General features: G+C 41.6%; 1 long non-coding RNA gene across 1 annotated transcript in view; it reads left to right on the forward strand.

The window, feature by feature from the left end:
• The window catches only part of LOC308699373, a 63,352-nt gene that overhangs the window by 1,457 nt on the left and 38,588 nt on the right, over window positions 1-23,307 (forward strand). Inside the window, exons 2-5 of the long non-coding RNA XR_014031177.1 lie at window positions 13,934-13,976; window positions 17,867-18,175; window positions 22,934-23,020; window positions 23,101-23,175. This is a non-coding gene — a long non-coding RNA (uncharacterized lncRNA). The remainder of the gene's footprint in view (window positions 1-13,933; window positions 13,977-17,866; window positions 18,176-22,933; window positions 23,021-23,100; window positions 23,176-23,307) is intronic.

Raw genomic sequence — 23,307 nt, forward strand, 5'->3', positions numbered from 1 at the left:
GAGTTTAGTGTGTCGAATAGACTCAATAAGTCTTTATTCACCAAAAACGTATAATTATGTACCTTATCTATTCAGTGCAGTTATTGTTAACTAAAACTACAGCGATTAAAATTCATAAGTCAAATATAAATAGGAGATGAAAAACTTAATCTTAAAATTACTTGTCATTGCTTTGGCAACTAACTCAACTAAGTTTAAGTTGAAGTAATACAATTTATTTTTACTTTAACTTTACTTTATTTTATGATGTCCGTGTTACAGTGTAGTTATGCACTTAAGTATTGAGTAGGCTAATAATAATTAACTACATATACTTACTCTAGGGTTAGAGTAGGATTAAGGTTTGGTTTAGGGTTAGTTGCATGTAATTATGCATAATTTATAGTTATTACTATAGTAACTATACATGCAACGTGTAATAAGGACACTAAAATAAAGTTTTGCCAGTTACTAAAACTGAAATAAAAATGTCTTAAAGCTAAAAATACATATTTAAAAAAACAAGTGACAAAAGCACATGGTAAAATAAATGAAAACTGAAAGCAAAAGATAAAAGCTAATTCAAAATATTCAAAACAAATATTATAGTATAATACTAAAATAACACTGCTCTTCTGATACTTTTTATGGTGCTGCTTATTTTAGTAGCCATTCACTTTCATTATATGTAAAAGAGCAGCTGGAACATTCTTCAAAACATTTCCTTTTGTGTTCCACTGAAGATAGAAACTCGTACGGGTTTGAAATGACATGAGCTTGAGTAAATGATGCCAGAAATTTCAATTTTGGCTTAACGATCCCTTTAAGTTGTGCCAGAGATGAAGTCGAGCGCTCACTGTGTGCTTTCTCTTTCTCCTCCCTCCTTCTCATTATGCGGTCTGAATAAACTTGTGTCTGGTCGTGTCTTCTGTAGTTGTGCCAGCTTCTGTGATTGGTCATGGCCGAGATCCCTGACGCACTGCGTGATTCTGCCCTCATCTCCTCCTGATCGCTGCATCACGCCGGCGTCCTCCTCATAATTGGCTTTAAAAATGCTGCTGTACAAAACACTTTCTCATAACTGATGAGGAGACAATACAACTGTTCTTAGAGAAATAACGGCACACTTCTCTCTCTCTTTTTTTTGCATTTATTTTAAGAATTTTAGAAAATTCAATTCTGATAGTTTTGACTTCTGCTGGTAACTGCATATAGCAAATAATAATCCCTTTCAAAAGTTTTGAAAACAACTGTACTGCTTAATATTTCTGTGGAAACTTTCACTTTTTTCGGGATTCTTTGATGAATAGAAAGTTCAAAAGTCAGTTTGCTCATCTTTTGTAATATTATAAATGCATTTACTGTCACTATTGATCAATCTAATGTGTTCTTTCTGAATAAATTTATTAATTTCTTACAGGGATAGTTCATCCAAAAGTGAAAATTCTTCATGTCGTTCCAAACCTGTAAGACTTTTGTTCATCTTCGGAACACAAACTACTTGTGCAACTACCACTCTGACACTTCAAAAAGTTCATGAAGAGATCGTAAAACTAAAAATTGAGCGGTTTAGTCCAAATTTTCTGAAGAGACTCGATCGCTTTATATGATAACAGATTGAATCTAAGCTTTAATTCACATATAAACATTCATCAACTCGCTCATCAGTTGTGGTAAACGGAAGCTCAATGATGTTCGCGTGACGTGCGAAAACGTTACGCAGTGTGTTTGAGCTTCAGCAAAAACCAATGAGGTTCATTCTCGTGTTGTGCAGCGTCTTTGAGCTTCAGCAAAAACCAATGAGGTTCATTCTCGTGTTGTGCAGCGTGTTTGAGCTTCAGCAAGAACCAATGAGGTTCATTCTCATGTTACGCAGCGTCTTTGAGCTTTAGCAAGAACCAATGAGGTTCATTCTCGTGTTGTGCAGCGTGTTTGAGCTTCAGCAAGAACCAATGAGGTTCATTCTCGTGTTGTGCAGCGTCTGTGAGCTTCAGCAAGAACCAATGAGGTTCATTCTCGTGTTGTGCAGCGTGTTTGAGCTTCAGCAAGAACCAATGAGGTTCATTCTCGTGTTGTGCAGCGTCTTTGAGCTTCAGCAAGAACCAATGAGGTTCATTCTCGTGTTGTGCAGCGTCTGTGAGCTTCAGCAAGAACCAATGAGGTTCATTCTCATGTTACGCAGCGTCTTTGAGCTTTAGCAAGAACCAATGAGGTTCATTCTCGTGTTACGCAGCGTCTTTGAGCTTCAGCAAGAACCAATGAGGTTCATTCTCGTGTTGTGCAGCGTGTTTGAGCTTCAGCAAGAACCAATGAGGTTCATTCTCGTGTTACGCAGCGTCTTTGAGCTTTAGCAAGAACCAATGAGGTTCATTCTCATGTTACGCAGCGTCTTTGAGCTTCAGCAAGAACCAATGAGGTTCATTCTCGTGTTGTGCAGCGTGTTTGAGCTTCAGCAAGAACCAATGAGGTTCATTCTCGTGTTGCGCAGCGTCTTTGAGCTTCAGCAAGAACCAATGAGGTTCATTCTCTTGTTGCGCAGCGTGTTTGAGCTTCAGCAAGAACCAATGAGGTTCATTCTCGTGTTGCGCAGCGTCTTTGAGCTTCAGCAAGAACCAATGAGGTTCATTCTCGTGTTGTGCAGCGTGTTTGAGCTTCAGCAAGAACCAATGAGGTTCATTCTCGTGTTGCGCAGCGTCTTTGAGCTTCAGCAAGAACCAATGAGGTTCATTCTCGTGTTGTGCAGCGTGTTTGAGCTTCAGCAAGAACCAATGAGGTTCATTCTCGTGTTACGCAGCGTCTTTGAGCTTTAGCAAGAACCAATGAGGTTCATTCTCGTGTTGTGCAGCGTGTTTGAGCTTCAGCAAGAACCAATGAGGTTCATTCTCGTGTTGCGCAGCGTCTTTGAGCTTCAGCAAGAACCAATGAGGTTCATTCTCGTGTTGCGCAGCGTGTTTGAGCTTCAGCAAGAACCAATGAGGTTCATTCTCGTGTTGTGCAGCGTCTTTGAGCTTCAGCAAGAACCAATGAGGTTCATTCTCGTGTTGTGCAGCGTCTTTGAGCTTCAGCAAGAACCAATGAGGTTCATTCTCATGTTACGCAGCGTCTTTGAGCTTTAGCAAGAACCAATGAGGTTCATTCTCGTGTTGTGCAGCGTGTTTGAGCTTCAGCAAGAACCAATGAGGTTCATTCTCGTGTTGTGCAGCGTCTTTGAGCTTTAGCAAGAACCAATGAGGTTCATTCTCGTGTTGTGCAGCGTCTTTGAGCTTTAGCAAGAACCAATGAGGTTCATTCTCATGTTACGCAGCGTCTTTGAGCTTTAGCAAGAACCAATGAGGTTCATTCTCGTGTTGTGCAGCTTGTTTGAGCTTCAGCAAGAACCAATGAGGTTCATTCTCGTGTTACGCAGCGTGTTTGAGCTTCAGCAAGAACCAATGAGGTTCATTCTCGTGTTGTGCAGCGTCTTTGAGCTTCAGCAAGAACCAATGAGGTTCATTCTCATGTTACGCAGCGTCTTTGAGCTTTAGCAAGAACCAATGAGGTTCATTCTCATGTTACGCAGCGTCTTTGAGCTTTAGCAAGAACCAATGAGGTTCATTCTCGTGTTGTGCAGCGTGTTTGAGCTTCAGCAAGAACCAATGAGGTTCATTCTCGTGTTGCGCAGCGTCTTTGAGCTTCAGCAAGAACCAATGAGGTTCATTCTCGTGTTGTGCAGCGTCTTTGAGCTTCAGCAAGAACCAATGAGGTTCATTCTCATGTTACGCAGCGTCTTTGAGCTTCAGCAAGAACCAATGAGGTTCATTCTCGTGTTGTGCAGCGTCTTTGAGCTTCAGCAAGAACCAATGAGGTTCATTCTCATGTTACGCAGCGTCTTTGAGCTTTAGCAAGAACCAATGAGGTTCATTCTCATGTTACGCAGCGTCTTTGAGCTTCAGCAAGAACCAATGAGGTTCATTCTCGTGTTACGCAGCGTCTTTGAGCTTCAGCAAGAACCAATGAGGTTCATTCTCGTGTTGTGCAGCGTCTTTGAGCTTCAGCAAGAACCAATGAGGTTCATTCTCATGTTACGCAGCGTCTTTGAGCTTTAGCAAGAACCAATGAGGTTCATTCTCATGTTACGCAGCGTCTTTGAGCTTTAGCAAGAACCAATGAGGTTCATTCTCGTGTTGTGCAGCTTGTTTGAGCTTCAGCAAGAACCAATGAGGTTCATTCTCGTGTTACGCAGCGTCTTTGAGCTTTAGCAAGAACCAATGAGGTTCATTCTCGTGTTACGCAGCGTGTTTGAGCTTCAGCAAGAACCAATGAGGTTCATTCTCGTGTTGTGCAGCGTGTTTGAGCTTCAGCAAGAACCAATGAGGTTCATTCTCGTGTTGCGCAGCGTCTGTGAGCTTCAGCAAGAACCAATGAGGTTCATTCTCGTGTTGTGCAGCGTCTTTGAGCTTCAGCAAGAACCAGTGAGGTTCATTCTCGTGTTGCGCAGCGTGTTTGAGCTTCAGCAAGAACCAATGAGGTTCATTCTCGTGTTGCGCAGCGTCTTTGAGCTTCAGCAAGAACCAATGAGGTTCATTCTCGTATTGCGCAGCGTGTTTGAGCTTCAGCAAGAACCAATGAGGTTCATTCTCGTGTTGTGCAGCGTCTTTGAGCTTCAGCAAGAACCAATGAGGTTCATTCTCGTGTTGTGCAGCGTCTTTGAGCTTCAGCAAGAACCAATGAGGTTCATTCTCATGTTACGCAGCGTCTTTGAGCTTTAGCAAGAACCAATGAGGTTCATTCTCGTGTTGTGCAGCGTGTTTGAGCTTCAGCAAGAACCAATGAGGTTCATTCTCGTGTTACGCAGCGTCTTTGAGCTTTAGCAAGAACCAATGAGGTTCATTCTCGTGTTGTGCAGCGTCTTTGAGCTTCAGCAAGAACCAATGAGGTTCATTCTCATGTTACGCAGCGTCTTTGAGCTTTAGCAAGAACCAATGAGGTTCATTCTCATGTTACGCAGCGTGTTTGAGCTTCAGCAAGAACCAATGAGGTTCATTCTCGTGTTGTGCAGCGTGTTTGAGCTTCAGCAAGAACCAATGAGGTTCATTCTCGTGTTGTGCAGCGTCTTTGAGCTTCAGCAAGAACCAATGAGGTTAATTCTCATGTTACGCAGCGTCTTTGAGCTTTAGCAAGAACCAATGAGGTTCATTCTCATGTTACGCAGCGTCTTTGAGCTTTAGCAAGAACCAATGAGGTTCATTCTCGTGTTGCGCAGCGTCTTTGAGCTTCAGCAAGAACCAGTGAGGTTCATTCTCGTGTTGCGCAGCGTGTTTGAGCTTCAGCAAGAACCAATGAGGTTCATTCTCGTGTTGCGCAGCGTCTTTGAGCTTCAGCAAGAACCAATGAGGTTCATTCTCGTGTTGCGCAGCGTGTTTGAGCTTCAGCAAGAACCAATGAGGTTCATTCTCGTGTTGTGCAGCGTCTTTGAGCTTCAGCAAGAACCAATGAGGTTCATTCTCGTGTTGTGCAGCGTCTTTGAGCTTCAGCAAGAACCAATGAGGTTCATTCTCATGTTACGCAGCGTCTTTGAGCTTTAGCAAGAACCAATGAGGTTCATTCTCGTGTTGTGCAGCGTCTTTGAGCTTCAGCAAGAACCAATGAGGTTCATTCTCGTGTTGTGCAGCGTCTTTGAGCTTCAGCAAGAACCAATGAGGTTCATTCTCGTGTTGTGCAGCGTCTTTGAGCTTCAGCAAGAACCAATGAGGTTCATTCTCATGTTACGCAGCGTCTTTGAGCTTTAGCAAGAACCAATGAGGTTCATTCTCGTGTTGTGCAGCGTCTTTGAGCTTTAGCAAGAACCAATGAGGTTCATTCTCATGTTACGCAGCGTCTTTGAGCTTTAGCAAGAACCAATGAGGTTCATTCTCATGTTACGCAGCGTCTTTGAGCTTTAGCAAGAACCAATGAGGTTCATTCTCATGTTACGCAGCGTCTTTGAGCTTTAGCAAGAACCAATGAGGTTCATTCTCGTGTTGTGCAGCGTCTTTGAGCTTCAGCAAGAACCAATGAGGTTCATTCTCGTGTTGTGCAGCGTCTTTGAGCTTCAGCAAGAACCAATGAGGTTCATTCTCATGTTACGCAGCGTCTTTGAGCTTTAGCAAGAACCAATGAGGTTCATTCTCATGTTACGCAGCGTCTTTGAGCTTTAGCAAGAACCAATGAGGTTCATTCTCGTGTTACGCAGCGTCTTTGAGCTTTAGCAAGAACCAATGAGGTTCATTCTCATGTTACGCAGCGTCTTTGAGCTTCAGCAAGAACCAATGAGGTTCATTCTCGTGTTGTGCAGCGTCTTTGAGCTTTAGCAAGAACCAATGAGGTTCATTCTCATGTTACGCAGCGTCTTTGAGCTTTAGCAAGAACCAATGAGGTTCATTCTCATGTTACGCAGCGTCTTTGAGCTTTAGCAAGAACCAATGAGGTTCATTCTCGTGTTGTGCAGCGTCTTTGAGCTTTAGCAAGAACCAATGAGGTTCATTCTCATGTTACGCAGCGTCTTTGAGCTTTAGCAAGAACCAATGAGGTTCATTCTCATGTTACGCAGCGTCTTTGAGCTTTAGCAAGAACCAATGAGGTTCATTCTCATGTTACGCAGCGTCTTTGAGCTTTAGCAAGAACCAATGAGGTTCATTCTCGTGTTGTGCAGCGTCTTTGAGCTTCAGCAAGAACCAATGAGGTTCATTCTCGTGTTGTGCAGCGTCTTTGAGCTTCAGCAAGAACCAATGAGGTTCATTCTCGTGTTGTGCAGCGTCTTTGAGCTTCAGCAAGAACCAATGAGGTTCATTCTCATGTTACGCAGCGTCTTTGAGCTTTAGCAAGAACCAATGAGGTTCATTCTCGTGTTGTGCAGCGTCTTTGAGCTTTAGCAAGAACCAATGAGGTTCATTCTCATGTTACGCAGCGTCTTTGAGCTTTAGCAAGAACCAATGAGGTTCATTCTCATGTTACGCAGCGTCTTTGAGCTTTAGCAAGAACCAATGAGGTTCATTCTCATGTTACGCAGCGTCTTTGAGCTTTAGCAAGAACCAATGAGGTTCATTCTCGTGTTGTGCAGCGTCTTTGAGCTTCAGCAAGAACCAATGAGGTTCATTCTCGTGTTGTGCAGCGTCTTTGAGCTTCAGCAAGAACCAATGAGGTTCATTCTCATGTTACGCAGCGTCTTTGAGCTTTAGCAAGAACCAATGAGGTTCATTCTCATGTTACGCAGCGTCTTTGAGCTTCAGCAAGAACCAATGAGGTTCATTCTCGTGTTACGCAGCGTCTTTGAGCTTTAGCAAGAACCAATGAGGTTCATTCTCGTGTTGTGCAGCGTCTTTGAGCTTCAGCAAGAACCAATGAGGTTCATTCTCGTGTTGTGCAGCGTCTTTGAGCTTCAGCAAGAACCAATTAGGTTCATTCTCATGTTACGCAGCGTCTTTGAGCTTTAGCAAGAACCAATGAGGTTCATTCTCATGTTACGCAGCGTCTTTGAGCTTTAGCAAGAACCAATGAGGTTCATTCTCGTGTTGTGCAGCTTGTTTGAGCTTCAGCAAGAACCAATGAGGTTCATTCTCGTGTTGTGCAGCGTGTTTGAGCTTCAGCAAGAACCAATGAGGTTCATTCTCGTGTTACGCAGCGTCTTTGAGCTTCAGCAAGAACCAATGAGGTTCATTCTCGTGTTGCGCAGCGTGTTTGAGCTTCAGCAAGAACCAATGAGGTTCATTCTCATGTTACGCAGCGTCTTTGAGCTTCAGCAAGAACCAATGAGGTTCATTCTCGTGTTGTGCAGCGTGTTTGAGCTTCAGCAAGAACCAATGAGGTTCATTCTCGTGTTGCGCAGCGTCTTTGAGCTTTAGCAAGAACCAATGAGGTTCATTCTCATGTTACGCAGCGTGTTTGAGCTTCAGCAAGAACCAATGAGGTTCATTCTCGTGTTGTGCAGCGTGTTTGAGCTTCAGCAAGAACCAATGAGGTTCATTCTCGTGTTGTGCAGCGTCTTTGAGCTTCAGCAAGAACCAATGAGGTTCATTCTCATGTTACGCAGCGTCTTTGAGCTTTAGCAAGAACCAATGAGGTTCATTCTCATGTTACGCAGCGTCTTTGAGCTTCAGCAAGAACCAATGAGGTTCATTCTCGTGTTGGGCAGCGTCTTTGAGCTTCAGCAAGAACCAATGAGGTTCATTCTCATGTTACGCAGCGTCTTTGAGCTTTAGCAAGAACCAATGAGGTTCATTCTCATGTTACGCAGCGTGTTTGAGCTTCAGCAAGAACCAATGAGGTTCATTCTCGTGTTGTGCAGCGTGTTTGAGCTTCAGCAAGAACCAATGAGGTTCATTCTCGTGTTGTGCAGCGTCTTTGAGCTTCAGCAAGAACCAATGAGGTTCATTCTCATGTTACGCAGCGTCTTTGAGCTTTAGCAAGAACCAATGAGGTTCATTCTCATGTTACGCAGCGTCTTTGAGCTTTAGCAAGAACCAATGAGGTTCATTCTCGTGTTGTGCAGCTTGTTTGAGCTTCAGCAAGAACCAATGAGGTTCATTCTCGTGTTGCGCAGCGTGTTTGAGCTTCAGCAAGAACCAATGAGGTTCATTCTCGTGTTGTGCAGCGTCTTTGAGCTTCAGCAAGAACCAATGAGGTTCATTCTCGTGTTGTGCAGCGTCTTTGAGCTTCAGCAAGAACCAATGAGGTTCATTCTCATGTTACGCAGCGTCTTTGAGCTTTAGCAAGAACCAATGAGGTTCATTCTCGTGTTGTGCAGCGTCTTTGAGCTTCAGCAAGAACCAATGAGGTTCATTCTCGTGTTGTGCAGCGTCTTTGAGCTTCAGCAAGAACCAATGAGGTTCATTCTCGTGTTGTGCAGCGTCTTTGAGCTTCAGCAAGAACCAATGAGGTTCATTCTCATGTTACGCAGCGTCTTTGAGCTTTAGCAAGAACCAATGAGGTTCATTCTCGTGTTGTGCAGCGTCTTTGAGCTTTAGCAAGAACCAATGAGGTTCATTCTCATGTTACGCAGCGTCTTTGAGCTTTAGCAAGAACCAATGAGGTTCATTCTCATGTTACGCAGCGTCTTTGAGCTTTAGCAAGAACCAATGAGGTTCATTCTCATGTTACGCAGCGTCTTTGAGCTTTAGCAAGAACCAATGAGGTTCATTCTCGTGTTGTGCAGCGTCTTTGAGCTTCAGCAAGAACCAATGAGGTTCATTCTCGTGTTGTGCAGCGTCTTTGAGCTTCAGCAAGAACCAATGAGGTTCATTCTCATGTTACGCAGCGTCTTTGAGCTTTAGCAAGAACCAATGAGGTTCATTCTCATGTTACGCAGCGTCTTTGAGCTTTAGCAAGAACCAATGAGGTTCATTCTCGTGTTACGCAGCGTCTTTGAGCTTTAGCAAGAACCAATGAGGTTCATTCTCATGTTACGCAGCGTCTTTGAGCTTCAGCAAGAACCAATGAGGTTCATTCTCGTGTTGTGCAGCGTCTTTGAGCTTTAGCAAGAACCAATGAGGTTCATTCTCATGTTACGCAGCGTCTTTGAGCTTTAGCAAGAACCAATGAGGTTCATTCTCATGTTACGCAGCGTCTTTGAGCTTTAGCAAGAACCAATGAGGTTCATTCTCGTGTTGTGCAGCGTCTTTGAGCTTTAGCAAGAACCAATGAGGTTCATTCTCATGTTACGCAGCGTCTTTGAGCTTTAGCAAGAACCAATGAGGTTCATTCTCATGTTACGCAGCGTCTTTGAGCTTTAGCAAGAACCAATGAGGTTCATTCTCATGTTACGCAGCGTCTTTGAGCTTTAGCAAGAACCAATGAGGTTCATTCTCGTGTTGTGCAGCGTCTTTGAGCTTCAGCAAGAACCAATGAGGTTCATTCTCGTGTTGTGCAGCGTCTTTGAGCTTCAGCAAGAACCAATGAGGTTCATTCTCGTGTTGTGCAGCGTCTTTGAGCTTCAGCAAGAACCAATGAGGTTCATTCTCATGTTACGCAGCGTCTTTGAGCTTTAGCAAGAACCAATGAGGTTCATTCTCGTGTTGTGCAGCGTCTTTGAGCTTTAGCAAGAACCAATGAGGTTCATTCTCATGTTACGCAGCGTCTTTGAGCTTTAGCAAGAACCAATGAGGTTCATTCTCATGTTACGCAGCGTCTTTGAGCTTTAGCAAGAACCAATGAGGTTCATTCTCATGTTACGCAGCGTCTTTGAGCTTTAGCAAGAACCAATGAGGTTCATTCTCGTGTTGTGCAGCGTCTTTGAGCTTCAGCAAGAACCAATGAGGTTCATTCTCGTGTTGTGCAGCGTCTTTGAGCTTCAGCAAGAACCAATGAGGTTCATTCTCATGTTACGCAGCGTCTTTGAGCTTTAGCAAGAACCAATGAGGTTCATTCTCATGTTACGCAGCGTCTTTGAGCTTCAGCAAGAACCAATGAGGTTCATTCTCGTGTTACGCAGCGTCTTTGAGCTTTAGCAAGAACCAATGAGGTTCATTCTCGTGTTGTGCAGCGTCTTTGAGCTTCAGCAAGAACCAATGAGGTTCATTCTCGTGTTGTGCAGCGTCTTTGAGCTTCAGCAAGAACCAATGAGGTTCATTCTCATGTTACGCAGCGTCTTTGAGCTTTAGCAAGAACCAATGAGGTTCATTCTCATGTTACGCAGCGTCTTTGAGCTTTAGCAAGAACCAATGAGGTTCATTCTCGTGTTGTGCAGCTTGTTTGAGCTTCAGCAAGAACCAATGAGGTTCATTCTCGTGTTGTGCAGCGTGTTTGAGCTTCAGCAAGAACCAATGAGGTTCATTCTCGTGTTACGCAGCGTCTTTGAGCTTCAGCAAGAACCAATGAGGTTCATTCTCGTGTTGCGCAGCGTGTTTGAGCTTCAGCAAGAACCAATGAGGTTCATTCTCATGTTACGCAGCGTGTTTGAGCTTCAGCAAGAACCAATGAGGTTCATTCTCGTGTTGTGCAGCGTGTTTGAGCAGCGTGTTTGAGCTTCAGCAAGAACCAATGAGGTTCATTCTCGTGTTGCGCAGCGTCTTTGAGCTTTAGCAAGAACCAATGAGGTTCATTCTCATGTTACGCAGCGTGTTTGAGCTTCAGCAAGAACCAATGAGGTTCATTCTCGTGTTGTGCAGCGTGTTTGAGCTTCAGCAAGAACCAATGAGGTTCATTCTCGTGTTGTGCAGCGTCTTTGAGCTTCAGCAAGAACCAATGAGGTTCATTCTCATGTTACGCAGCGTCTTTGAGCTTTAGCAAGAACCAATGAGGTTCATTCTCATGTTACGCAGCGTCTTTGAGCTTCAGCAAGAACCAATGAGGTTCATTCTCGTGTTGGGCAGCGTCTTTGAGCTTCAGCAAGAACCAATGAGGTTCATTCTCATGTTACGCAGCGTCTTTGAGCTTTAGCAAGAACCAATGAGGTTCATTCTCATGTTACGCAGCGTGTTTGAGCTTCAGCAAGAACCAATGAGGTTCATTCTCGTGTTGTGCAGCGTGTTTGAGCTTCAGCAAGAACCAATGAGGTTCATTCTCGTGTTGTGCAGCGTCTTTGAGCTTCAGCAAGAACCAATGAGGTTCATTCTCATGTTACGCAGCGTCTTTGAGCTTTAGCAAGAACCAATGAGGTTCATTCTCATGTTACGCAGCGTCTTTGAGCTTTAGCAAGAACCAATGAGGTTCATTCTCGTGTTGTGCAGCTTGTTTGAGCTTCAGCAAGAACCAATGAGGTTCATTCTCGTGTTGTGCAGCGTGTTTGAGCTTCAGCAAGAACCAATGAGGTTCATTCTCGTGTTACGCAGCGTCTTTGAGCTTCAGCAAGAACCAATGAGGTTCATTCTCGTGTTGCGCAGCGTGTTTGAGCTTCAGCAAGAACCAATGAGGTTCATTCTCGTGTTGCGCAGCTTGTTTGAGCTTCAGCAAGAACCAATGAGGTTCATTCTCGTGTTGTGCAGCGTGTTTGAGCTTCAGCAAGAACCAATGAGGTTCATTCTCGTGTTGCGCAGCGTGTTTGAGCTTCAGCAAGAACCAATGAGGTTCATTCTCGTGTTGCGCAGCGTGTTTGAGCTTCAGCAAGAACCAATGAGGTTCATTCTCGTGTTGCGCAGCGTGTTTGAGCTTCAGCAAGAACCAATGAGGTTCATTCTCGTGTTGCGCAGCGTGTTTGAGCTTCAGCAAGAACCAATGAGGTTCATTCTCGTGTTGTGCAGCGTCTGTGAGCTTCAGCAAGAACCAATGAGGTTCATTCTCGTGTTGCGCAGCGTGTTTGAGCTTCAGCAAGAACCAATGAGGTTCATTCTCGTGTTGTGCAGCGTCTGTGAGCTTCAGCAAGAACCAATGAGGTTCATTCTCGTGTTGCGCAGCGTGTTTGAGCTTCAGCAAGAACCAATGAGGTTCATTCTCGTGTTGCGCAGCGTGTTTGAGCTTCAGCAAGAACCAATGAGGTTCATTCTCGTGTTGCGCAGCGTCTTTGAGCTTTAGCAAGAACCAATGAGGTTCATTCTCGTGTTGCGCAGCGTGTTTGAGCTTCAGCAAGAACCAATGAGGTTCATTCTCGTGTTGCGCAGCGTGTTTGAGCTTCAGCAAGAACCAATGAGATTTATTTTTGCGTGTCAGTCAGGTTCGGTTGAGCTTCTGTTTGTTTTCTGATCAATGTTAATATGTAAATAAAAGCCTAAAGTAAATCTGTTCATCATATATGAGTCTCTTCAATAAAATTTGGATTAGTTTTACAATCTTTTTATGAACTTTTTGAAGTGTCAAAGTGTCAGTTGCGTAGATGTCAATGGAGGGACAGAAAGCTCTCAGATTTCATCAAAAAGATCCTCAGTTGTGTTCCGAAGATGAACGAAAGTCTTACGGGTTTGGAACAACATGATGGTGAATAATCAACGTCAGAATTAAATTTTTTGGGTGAACTGTCCATTTAACATAAGAAGTCTAACTGGTCCCAAGCCTTTGAATGGTACTGCATGTAAGCATGTCATGAATACTTAACTTTAGAAAGCTGTTGTTGAGTGTTTGACGTCACTTGAGTCACTGTAGTGCTACTTTCCATCCTTGTTTCTGTGAACACTTCCATGTTTGTGTGTTTGTACGTGTGAGTGTGAGGGCATCATGAGGCGTCCGAATCTAATTTGTGGGTGACTTCTCTCACACTTGGTTATGTTGCTAGGGAAATACATTATCAGTGGCGCCTCCAAAGGGGCTGGTTGGTCAAGTCCATCCACCAAGCCCATGATATTTCACATATTTCACCGTTTTATTCAGGGTTAGTTAGGTACCTAGTTTTTACCCAGATATTGTAATTATTACAATAAGTATATAGTATGTATATGCGAACAGGACTGTAAAATAGTGTAATCAAAATTTAATTTTATCTGAGTATATCAACCTGACAAATTACATCAAAGAAAGTATTTTTGTGGTTTAGATCAAGTGAAATAGATCCTTGAAATTATAATTGCAGGCTACCACTTTTTTCCAGAGTATGTTTTAGTGCCACCGTAGGATTTTTACTATGCCCTTCTGGCCACTCCATTAAAAAGTTCATGCTAAAAACATGTTATGACATGGGGAGACTTGTGTGTAGAATAAAGTGACTATATAATGCTAGTTTGTGTATTTCTGCAATCCTGTGAAGCTTCAAAAACAATGCAAAAGTGCCATAAAAGCGGTCCATATAACTTGTGCATCTTCTGAAGTCATGTGATATCTTTGTATGAGAAACATGTTTATCTTCATAAGAGTAGCGATGTCTTTCTTGTGTTCTTTTTTTCAGTGAATTGATTGATCCAGTCCACAGAACCAGACATAAATTTCAGTGTTTCTCACAGTTTAAAGTGCTTTTTTATTGTTATTATTTATACTATAATATTTTTATTTTCTAAGCTTAAAAGTTTAAGTCCCCATTGCTTATAATTGCATGGAAATTATAATTGCATTTCATATTTTCTCCTTTTGTTTTCCACAGAGGAAAGAAGGTCAGACAGTTTGGGACAAGTCACGAGATAACAGTGAGTAAATGATGACAGAAGTTTCATTCTTTGATAGACTATCTCTGTAAGTCTTTGTAATGAGCGCCTGGTCATAAACTGAGAATTATGTCTTTATGAATGAGAGTTTACCCCCCACCTTACACCGAAGCATCTGTTGCAATCGACACATAAAGGGAGGAAATGCTTTTACGGCCCTAACGGTTAGATTTACTAATTCTTTGAGCCTTGCACACAGTTTCTGTTTGCTAACTTATTCAACACAAACTCTGCTGTGTCTATCTGTGTTATTACACATACTGTACAATAAATGAGTTAATAAGTATCCACAGTTATGTTTGAAGTATGAATCGGTTAAATGTCCCCTAGACATTGTGGTAAGCAGTGTCATGTGACTAACAGCTCTTGGACTTTATCCCAGTTTTAAAAAGGCGGTTTGACAGTTTGTCAGTGGAGTGTGTTTTATTACACCCTTCCTAAAATTGCTTTAACAATTTCTCAATTTGAGATAACGCCTGATTCATTTCATGTGTTTCTCGTTGTAACACACTGTGGCCGTAAATTATTTTTAATTAAATTTCTTAGTTACACAATTACATCACAACATATTTAGCTTACCACACTTACAAAATATGTTTTCTGGGAAGTGCCATGGAGTATCACATCATGGTATATGATTTTAGTGCCATTTCAAAGTTCTGCAGTATTGCGTAAGTTTTTGGACATAGTGCCACTTACAAAAACATACCACACCTTGATACAGCGATAGTATCAGATGGCAGTACTATAGTACTTATACCATGGTAATGAAATTCATGTGTCATGGTTTATATATTGTCCTCCATGGTATGTTCACAAATACCATAACACCGTAGTACTATTATGGTAAATGTCCAAAATTATTACCATGGTACTCTATTGTAAGTGCATGGTATCAAAGCACCATGGCATTACCATCTGATACAATCACTATACCATGGTATCACCACAGTATTTTTTTTTTGTAACGATGAACTTTATAAGAAGCTTTTTGCATATTACAAACAATTTGTGAAAGTCTTGTCTTGTTTGCTTCCTTCTCAGAGACGAAATCAGATATTCTCTTCGCCTCTTTTCAGTACAAAGAATATTAAAGTACACAAAAGCTTTGTTTTTCTGAGGGACTTTTCCCGCCAAAACGCAGCTGGCCTTGTATCTAGTGTCCTGGTAACCATGGTGACAGAGCCTGTGCCACGTGAATAAGGAGGCCGTTCTGTGTGTTCAATTACAGTGCCACACACTCCGTGCCTGTTAGTCAGTGCCACATGGACTGTGTGTGTGTGTGTGTGTGTGTGTGTGTGTGTGTGTGTGTGTGTGTGTGTGTGTGTGTGTGTGTGTGTGTGTGTCATGCTGAGGTAATGAAGTTTGGCAGATCCCCAGGAGCCCTCACCACCTCTCAGTGCTCATTGAGTTGCATGTTCCCTCTCAGACTTCAAACAACATCTTCACAATGAAGCCTGAAATATAAAGGTCCTTTAATAGACACTGGCACTGGCAGTCAGTAAATGTACTGTAAAATAATAGCTGTTCGTCGTCATGGTGCCGTTTAACCACTAGAGGCCCCTGTAATGTTAGTCAGGAGTGTGTTATTTTGTGATCCTGAAAACAGGTTTCCCACACAGGTAAAAACTCCAGCTTTGGCTCTTTACTATTTATCTGCAGTTCAGCTCTAGGCTGTCCATCCATCCATCCATCCATCCATCCATCGTTCTGTCTGTCTGTCATTCTGTCTTTCATTCTGTTGCTCTATCTTTCTATTTATCTATCTATCTATCTGTGTGTCTTTCTGTCTTTCATTCTATTGCTCTATCTATCTGTTGCTCTGTCTGTCTGTCTGTATTTCTTTCATTCTGTTGTTCTGTTGCTCCACCCATCGTTCTGTCTGTCTGTCATTATGTCTTTCATTCTGTTGCTCTATCTATCTATCTATCTATCTATCTATCTATCTATCTATCTATCTTTCTATCTGTCGGTGATTCTGTCTTTCATTCTGTTGTTCTGTTTCTCCATCCATCAAATCCATCCATATCTGTCTGTCTATCCTTGTCCATAAACAGTAGCATATCAAACCTGTATGTTTTTGAGTAACAGAGAAAAAAGTAGGCTCATTGGTGGATGCTTCTGGAACAAGTGTTAGTGAGCCAGCAAGAGAGTAAGATGGAGTATCACGTGAGTCCTCAGCACTGTGGACTCGTTGACCTTTTGTTCTCTTCTACTCTGCTGTGAGAGAAGGGGAAGCGCGCGAAACGTCAGCCAATCGTGGCACGGTGCGGCAGCTGGAAGAGAATACTACAATGGCATACAGTTCTGTCAAAGGGAGGGCCTGTTCCCGCACTATGCAAAAACACTGGCAGTCTTCCAATCGCATTCCTCACAGAAAGACTCCTTTAGAGGGAAGTTGAGAGAGTGAGAAGCACAGGGTTAGAATGAGGAAGCATGCCGGCTGTATTGTGCTGGCTGTTCTTTTTCTCCCTTTCCGTTTGGACAGTTAAGTGTTTCGTCAGCAGTGGTTTACCGCACCTCCGGTCAGACAGTTAGTATAGATAGAGGTCTTTTGCGAGATTGTCTTTTTATTGTGCATTAAAAGAAACGTTTTCGTAAAGTGTGCTACAGTCTAAAGCTAAACTGAGTTCAGAACTATGTGTGTTGCGGAATTCCAGGAAGAAGTGTTTAGACTACGGATGAGGATTTGAAACGGGCAGCATGGGCCTCTCGCTCACTGTGTAGTAAATCCAGTCGTGAGACAGCATGAATGGGGTTGCAGCTTTGGCAGTATCTCCAAAGTCAAACAGCTTTAGCAAACAGAAGCACACTGCGGTACCGTTGGCTCTGTCAACAGTCAACGTGTCACATTTCCACGGAAGAACTCGAGTAGTCTCTTCGTTTACCCAGAAAAACCCACCTCCCCCTTCTCACATTACGAATGCAAGTCGAAAGATGCCTTAACACCCCCTTCCCAAGATCCTTCACTTGATCCCACCCATTTATGACTGACAGTTCCATCAATACTCCTACCACGCTCTCGCTGTGTGCTGCACGTGTGAACTCCCAGGTGTGACTTCGAAGACCCTCCTCTTTCCCATAAGTAACGTCACTACTCTTTAAAAAAAGAAAAAAAACTGTACCTTTAACTAACCCATTTTTATCTTTTCTGTCATCCACTTCCTCTCTCTCTCTCTCTCTCTCTCTCACAGTGTAATGCAACGTGTCTGAGAATCTGATCTTTCTAACAGTTGTCATTAGCGTAGCATACAGAGAAACCCGTATAAGGGCTTTTTGCTGCAAATGGTGGTTGGCTTGATGACAACTAAAGAGAACATCTGGGTGGACAGAGATTTAGAGAGAATGTGCAATGTGCATATATATATGATTGTCAATTTTTTAAGAAGATGTGAGTGGTGCTTGCATGTGCATGTTGCAGGGTAAATGGTTATGCACCACAGTTTGTTAAAATAGCTAATTATAAGCATTTTTTTTTAAGTTGTAAACATTTTTTAAAAGATGATAAATGGGTTAAAAATGCCTCGAAAGGGAGTCAAGCTATTTCTAGAGACCAGAATTTTATGATTTGGTGAGAACCCACCTGGAACAGCTTAGCAATGCCCTAGCAACCAACAAGAACATCTTGGCAACCGCATCACAGAACACACTTATTAGTAACATGGCATAGTTGTGCACGAGCAAACACATCTAAAGTTTTCTTCGGAAAACACGAATACGGTTATTTTTATAATTAAGTTTGGTGCTGCAGACACACTTCCCCTTTAAAAATGTGTGGAAAATATGAGTTTCAAAAAGTGCAGACTCATCTGGAATTACAAGGAGGAGTATATGTGTTTTAATGGAAGACTGTATGTGTTTCTGCGTTACAGGTATCAGAGCGGCACGTACTGTACATTCTCCGGGGAACTCAAAGTGCCTGTTGTGCACTGTGTGTGAGTTCGCATAATGCACAACGTGTGTCTGCACACACATCTAAGGCTGGGCTCAAAGGGTCATGATGGAACACAGTTAGTGAAGATCTTCGGACGCCCTCTGAGACCACAGTATGTGAAGCTCACCGAGGGGGAGGAAGGATACTGCCTAGTCTGTAATCACACTGACACACACTCCTCCCTGACTCGGGTGAAAGAATGGAAAAGCTGTCGCTCACAGGCCACACAGCCGTCCCACACAAACATGTACGTATGCCACACGCATGCACGCTCTCACACTGGAATTTAAAGCAAAGGCAGTGAAAATTTCATGGGCGGTTGAAAGGTTTTGTACACCCTACTCTGCATGTCACCAAAGCGTACACAGAGAGCGGTTTCCGTCAAATCGTGAGCTTTGGTTTAATTTCAAACTCAAAAAGAAATGGGAACATTATTAAAGTATTTCAGCTCGTCAGAAAAGCTTTTTGCTGATGCATTTTCTTTGCTTACAGCTTTCTAATGCTAAACCTCAACACAGCTCTTCCTGTCAGAGCTCAATGGAAAATGAGGTTTATTTGTTCTTTTACCAAGTTCAAAGCAAAAAATGTTACATTTTGGTTTCTTTTATAATTAGAGAGACTCATATAAACGTGCATGCTGATTAATTGGCCGATATCAGTCCATTTTGCATGATTAGCATCAGAGCATTTAGTTCCAACATCTACCAACATCCATGTGAATGAATAAATGTGCATTTTCAAATATTTGTAGTGCAATATTGAGTAAGATAAGTGATAAGATTAAGATAATTGTTGCCAAATTTAAAGAATTATCTTACTCAATATTTACTCATAATTCCCTTCCAAATATTTGAACCATATAATTTACATCAACACTATATGTATGAAATGTTTTTTAAGATTTTGAATATTTTTGAAAAGTCTGAAATTAATGAGGAAATGAATGCAGCTCACCAAGGCTGCATTAATTGATAAAAAATAAAGTAAAAACAGTAATATTGTGAAATATTATTACAATTTATAAGAACTGTTTTCTTTTTCAGTACATATACACAGTTATTCCTGTGATGGCAAAGCTGAAAATCTAATAGAAAAGCATTTATTTGACATTGATTTCCTTTGTAACAGTGTAAAAGTCCTTGTCACTTATTTGCTGAATCAAAAAAAATGGATTTTTTTCAAAAACAATCTGTAGCCGTATAACCCAAAACAAGTTTATTGACCCTATTTCCATGCCATACTAAAACACATCAAAGTAGGTCATTGTTTAATGGTCATTCTGTCCTGACTTTTGTACCATGTTTGGTGAATGTCATGTACCAATAACACGATCAATGGCCACACCAATGTCAGAAAGACACTGCAAGGGACATGTTACTTCATCAATTGAAAATTAACCTTTATCAGTAGAATGCCATGATGAAAACTGAGAGAATACCAGACAGTGTTCAGTGTTCATGTATGTCAGGGGTGGGCAAACTATATATATATAGCGTTGCATATATTTGACAATCGGAATATCAGATATTTCATGCCATAGCTAACAAATGTAAAAAAGGAAAAATGACATAAAAGCAGATCATTATTCATTCAGCGCTGCTGTGGCTGCGGTGTGTCACGTAACAAGCAGGCGCGCAGATGGCACTGGGGACGGGGGGGACATGACCCCCCCAGATTCATAGTGACCCGATCCGTCCCCCGCCCTCACTATCCCTACGAAACGCGACAAAAATCGGTAAAACAGGGGATTAATCACTGTTTTCGCTATACATTATGTGTATACACTATAGCCTACATAAACGTGTTTTTGCAAAACGGATTTAAATCCGATCTTCAATTCCCGCGCTTGGTCCCGCGTCTGTGACTTACTTTCACTTTGATTTGCGATAGTTTGCTTGATGAATATGTTCAGCTTCTCGTCTGCGGCGATGCTGTTCCAGTAGCGTCGCCATATCTGGCTATAACATTACATATAGCCTATAACACGCTCTCACACGTTTATTTTTTAGCATTTTTGGAAGGAGTAAAATTTACATATATGGTTTCAACAACCAGATGCATTTACACTTGTCCAGTTTCGTCTGGAATGCGGCCCAGACCTCCTCCTGAAGTGGTTTGAGCGCTCGGATTCAAATCTGTCTCGAATGCGTTTCGGAGGGCATTTACACCTGGTCTTTTCACGATCGGATAGCTATCCCATCACAGAAAACGCATGAAGTGGCCAAGTGTAAACAGCCCCTATTTCTGAGCTGAGCCGGCGATTTTCTGAACTGAAAAAAATTTACTGTATAAATGTCATATAAAGGCGATGAAGAGACAAAAAAAATCACCTCGTTTTTTCAAAAACCAAACAATTAGTATTATTATTATTTGCACATAGGTTCTTTGCTTTTTTGTTCATAATGATAGACTTTGTATGCTGAGATAAGCAAATGTTTAAAAAAAACATACTTTGCTAAAGACATGAAGTTTTTGGTGGGTGATTGGCATACTAGTCAAATAACAGTCTGATCATGCATTGCTAGTGGTGATCAGGTAGGCTTTTGTTTACCTTTGGTCATTGTTGTTTATCCATGATTTCAAATAACAATCCCCCAATGGCTTTTTAGTGCAAATCATTAGCCCAAATTATGCAAAGTTACTACTTGAGCACTAGTTAAAGCCCAAATTACGAAAATAACGAATTGAGTTTAAATCATTTGCTGACAGCTTGGTCCCCCCCAGTTAAAAAATTCTATCTGCGCCCCTGGTAACAAGCAATGACGCGTCACCATGAAAACCAAACAGACAGCGACTTAAGCACATAGACTTGTTGCACGTTAATGTTTTTTCCTTTTTTGGAAACTCACAGAGAAAAAAAATACTGTTTGGTAACCGCTTGCACACCTGTTTAGTTTTTCCTTTGATTTGTCTGTTATTTAGTTTCTTTGCTCCTCTGGATTTGTGGATGTATCCTGACTGATTCCATTTACCTTATCGCCCGGCTTTTGACTAACGTTACGCTCCCCTGTCTGCCATGTACAGAACCCGGTTTCGTTCATTAAATGTTCTGATCTGCCTTTGCTTTTTATGTTTTATTTTATTATACTTAAAATAAATTTGTATAGTCGTTTATTTCGTTTTTTTCCCACAAATGTATGACTTTTGGAAGTGCAAATTGATTGCCATATGCAGTTTTAATAAAGTTGAATTAACGTAACCTTCTGTCATTTTTACTCTTCTAAGTGTACACTTGCAGGTGTTTTGTTACTAATTTACTGTTAGGCCCATTAAATAATAATAAGGATAAACAATATTTAAAAAGTATAGGCTATAATTATCTAACATCTGACTAATTAAAAATGAACCTCAAAACATAACATGCTAAATGAGGGATATCTAGCATAAAAATGTATTGTCAGAATGTCGTCTCTCAGTTGTTGAATTTCACGCAGACGTTGCCACAATGTAAATGTGTTTGCTCAGCCCGATCTCATGAAAGTGCGAATACCACGAATTGTATTTGTAGTGCTTATGAAACGCAGTTTTCGCGTGCATATGATACGCACTTTATGGCGTGTAATAGGCACGCACTCCGCACCCCTAATCCTAACCAAGGGGTTTACAGTGCGTAGCATTTGCTCGCAAAAAAACAAACATTTTTGGCGTATAAATGGACGAGAAATAAAATGTGTGGTATAGATATATCTACGCACTTTCATGAGATCCATGAGGCCGGCCCTCTGTCAAATTTTAAAACCCAGTGTGGCCCTTGAGCCAAAAAGTTTGCCCACCCCTGATGTATGTGATAACAGCTAGCTAAAAAATGAAGGGTAATGTACTAAAGTTACCGCTGTAATACACACACACTCAGGGCCGGCCCGAGGCATAAGCGAACTAAGCGGCTGCTTGGGGCCCCCTCGCCACCAGGGGGCCCCCCAAGCGAGTTTTTTTTTTTTTTTTTTTTTTTTTTACTTATTAATTAACTTAAACAAAAGACATAAATGAATGGATGGATTAATAATTCAAGACAAGAAAATTCTGATTTCAGTACTGCCTACAACTGGTGCTGTGACTGCCAGTGTTTGAGTCATGCGCATAACCTCGCGTGCACAGACAATTCGTGCGCAAAGTCACGGTAATGATAAGCCATGTCACAAAAAATGTATTTGATCAATGATTTATCCTTTAAGTTTAATGATATTCAGAACAGAACAAGGATAAAAAATAACTATAAACAAGCCAAAACGAATTAATTTAAAGCGAAAGTGAAAGCGGCGTTGGGCTCACGTATCTCTCTCATTAGAATCAAAATGTTTCAGCATTCGCGATGGATTTGGATGGCAAACTTTTCTTTATTATAGGCTTATTTGTACTTCACCCACGTTCCAATATCGAAGAAAAAAATAATTGTGCTTGAAATCCAATCGAGGGGAAAAATTTTTCTCTTCACATGCGCAAAAATGTGCTTGGAAACATCACAGTGGGGGGTGCTTAGGCTGCGCAGCGCTGAATGGTACGAATTAGGCTACTACTGACTATTTAAACAGAGCAGTGTAATTTTTATATGTTAGGTTGACTATTTTTTTATTATATTTTATTACGGCTATAACGAACAGGCTGCGATATCATTGCAATGGTATGTTGTGTGTGTGTGTGTGTGTGTGTGTGTGTGTGTGTGTGTGTGTGTGTGTGTGTGTGTGTGTGTGTGAGGCGCGGACGCGATCGAACAGTGGAAACAAAAACATACTCCGTCATGTTCATACAAGACATCATTCAAACTGCAAAGTGTTGCAAAAATGTTGGAGGATATTTTGCAAATTATTATTTTTTATATGTTTTGTGACAATTTGTTTTCAGAAGTTTCAAAGAGTTAGTAAAAGAGTAAAGAAGAAGTTAAAACATTTTTATTTAAGTATATCTATTTTTTATTAAGTATTTATTTTGTATTAATACATAACCTCATTGTATTAATTTATAATGTAACATTATAGAGTGACATTGTGTCAATAATCGTCAAGCACAGGTGACTCCGCGTGGTTGGAGGGGGCCCCCAAATCAAATTCTGCTTAGGGCCCCCAAAAGGCTCGGGCCGGCACTGCACACACTCTAGGTAAGTTACCATTACACAACTACCGTATGCCATCATGTGAGAAAGTGCATCTGTTGACCTTATGTTGGTTAATTCAACAGATATCAAACTCTGACCAATGACATCACTCAGTCTCATTCTAGCCCTTCATGATCTGCTATCAAGTCAGAGAGCTGGTAAACAACACTGACACTTTTATCATAGCCGTTGTGATGACTGACCTACATCAAAGTCATTCGCTGAGTTTGCGTGATTATGAATATGACTATCAGGTTACCTAAAAAATCATTCTGTCATCATTTACATAA

Source organism: Scardinius erythrophthalmus (genome assembly GCF_964197995.2).
Source record: "Scardinius erythrophthalmus genome assembly, chromosome: 12".
NCBI classification, from domain to species: domain Eukaryota; kingdom Metazoa; phylum Chordata; class Actinopteri; order Cypriniformes; family Leuciscidae; genus Scardinius; species Scardinius erythrophthalmus.